Below are 3,120 nucleotides of genomic sequence, written 5' to 3'. Positions count from 1 at the left end.
CCCTTATGCAACAGATATGAGGCTTGGGAATTGGAAGGACAGGGATATGATGAGGTGGATGATGATCCATCTATGCTAGAGGAGTCACCAAGGTCAGGTCAGCCTATCCCCTGCATCACGACCACCTCCACTGATTCAAAGAAATTAAAATTTAAGTAATTCAAACTTAATAACATCAAAGTGTTTTTAAGCAGACATCTTTACTACAGCACCGGATGCATGGAGGTATCTCCTCCTAACATGCGTGCCTCGTGTTACCAGAATCTGAATTATATGGAGTACATACATTCATATTCATTGCAATTGTTAGCATATTCATGACATTTCCGAGAAATGTTTAACATACTCAAACGCATGCGCTGTTAAATGAGTCGGTGGTCCCCTTAACTTGTCTGTCCTCCAGAGGAACTCTTTTCTTATGTACTTGCTTAGCTTGTATTTTAACATTGTACTGGTTCTTATTGGTTCCTGCCAGTTAGTTGGTTAAGGTAAAAGAAGTTGTCCACAGTAGTTTATCTTACACAATCCTCGCATACAAAAGGAAATTTACAAAACTCACATTTGATTGATTTTACATGTTAAAACCTTCTTCCTCGTCTCAGACCTTTGTTTCACCACAAAATGACCAATTTTACCATCTGATCCTACTCAGCTACCAGAGACATCACAAGCACCTGCACAAGCCAAGTGCCTGCTCCTGTCCTACCACCTACTCAGGAACCTGTGACATCACAAGAACCTGAACAAGCCATGGAAAACAGGTGCAAAATGGATGAAAAGCCTTACACTTTTTCTATGGCTGGGGATCTGGGACATATTTTGGGGGCTTCTCCAGGTGTTGCTGCAAAGAAATGTCTCTTAGTGGTGGACATCACAGGAAGGTTTAACTCACTCTATCTCTATGTCAATCTTGTAGAGCACCAGCTTGTCAGGGCCTTTACACTTCCATTATTGTGCTGTGTTCTGACCAATGGTAATAACGAGATCTGATAAGTGACACAATCAGCTTTGTAATAAAGACTGACCAGAACAAGCATGTCTACTTTCGTTTTAGGGAGGTGATTGTGAAGGTTCATCTTTGTCTCAAGAAACTTCTGATATTTTAAGAAACCACACCAAAATGGTAGTGGAGAAAAGCTATGGATACCTGTGCTTGTACATGAAGCCCAGGCTGGCAGTTGTCTTACTGATTTTCAAGGTGTTCCTGTGATGAGTGATGAGTGTTGGAGGTATATACTCTACCCTGTTTGGAAAGGCCATCCCATTTTTGAAAAGGGGCTAGCAATTGTTTCAAAAAAGGGATTTGACCATGTTTCCAAGGTTGCCATGGATAAGTTGGAAACACCATCACATCAGGAGCGCTCAACACTTCTTATATTCAAAGAAAAATGCCTTAAAAGAAAGAGCCATGTCACACCCCTGAGAAGAATAAAAAGAACAGCAAGCCAGGTGGAAAGAAGCAGCAGCAAAAGAAACAGAAAACCCAGACAAAGAGGTCATGTTCTACAATTAGAAAAGGAAATACATTTGAAAAATGATGGCTGTCATTCCTGGTGGCTCAGAAGAATGTACCAAATCCCATCTGGATTTGTGTGAAGTGTCCCCAGCACAGAGCAGCACTGAGAAAAGCCTGTTTATTGAGGTGCCTTCACCTTCTGCTATTGCAGACTCTTCACTGCTGCACTTTTTCACAGTGTGCTGGTTTTGGCTGGGATAGAGTTAGTTTTCTTCATAGTAGCTCGTATGGGGCTGTGTTTTGGATTTGAGATGAAAACAGTGTTGATAACACAGGGGTGTTTTCGTTATTGCTGAGCAGTGCTTACACAGTGTCAAGGCCTCTTCTGCTTCTCACCCCACCCCACCAGTGAGCAAGCTAGGGGTGCACAAGATGTTGGGAGGGGACAGAGCTGGGACAGCTGACCCCAACTGTCCAAAGGGATATTCCATACTATATGGCATCATGCTCTGCATATAAATCTGGGGAAGAAGAAGAAAGAGGACTGATGGCATTTGTCTTCCCAAGCCACCATTACATGTGATGGAGCCCTGCCTTCCTGGAGATGGCTGAGCACCTGCCTGCCGATGGGAAGTAGTGAATGAATTCCTTGTTTTGCTTTGCTTGCGTGCCCAGCTTTTGCCTTAACTATGTGGCAAAAGCCTTGCTCAGGGAGTGTTTTAATAGGATGCTCAGCACCCAGGTGTGGAGATACTTCACAGCACCATCAATTGGTGATAGCCCATCAATTAGGACCCATCAAGGGCCCATTAGTTAGTGCAACTGAGGACCTTTGTTTCCTCTTTCTCCATTACATTTGCCTGCCAGGCTTGTGTCTCTGGAGATGCTCTTGATGGCTTCCCTCTTTCCCATGGTATCCCATTTGACCAGGTCCACAGCCAGTTGATCCTGCTGCAATAAACGTTCCCACACTCCAGGACCCTCAACCAGTCCATGCGATTGGCCACATCAGGCTCCCATCACCATCTCTTGCACTGTGCTTCAGTCAGGCTGGTGTTGCTGTCTGTTGTGGGCTGTGGCCATGGGCTCCCTCAGCCCCTCAGGGCCCTGCCCCTGGTCTGAGGAGCCCAGTGCCTGGCTGCTGCCTGCCAACACCGTGGGCATCCATGGCTGCGCCAGGCATGGAGCTCAGCCAGCACTGGTGCCTGGCAGGGTTTGCTGTTGGTAGCACCTGGACGCTTGTGTGATGCTCTGTGTCACACTCTGTCAGATAGTCTTGTGTCACACTCTGTCTTTATTTGGAGAGAAAGGGCTGATCCCCAAAGCTCTCAGTGGGGTTTCTGTCACCACACCCCCAGCCAGGACCTCTTGCAGGGAACCAGAGCTGCGGATGCGGAGAACAGGGGGCCATTTCAGTTGGGTCTGGAGGGTGCTGGGCCAGGCCTGCAGCCACCAGGCGGCTAGGGCCAGGTTGAGGGGTGTGGGGGCCGGGGAGAGGCAGAGCATGCTGGTTTTCCAGGCACGAGCAGCGGCTGCTGATACCAGGTCCCGCTCTAGGGTGCTCCAGTGTCACCGAAATCGGGAATAAACCTCGTAACACCAATGTAGTGTTAAAAGGCAGGCATTCTTTATTCACAGCGCCGGGAACACGGGGGATAGCTCCT

This window comes from Phaethon aethereus (genome assembly GCF_964289735.1).
Source record: "Phaethon aethereus genome assembly, chromosome: 11".
Taxonomy (NCBI): domain Eukaryota; kingdom Metazoa; phylum Chordata; class Aves; order Phaethontiformes; family Phaethontidae; genus Phaethon; species Phaethon aethereus.
This window is presented reverse-complemented; position numbering follows the sequence as displayed.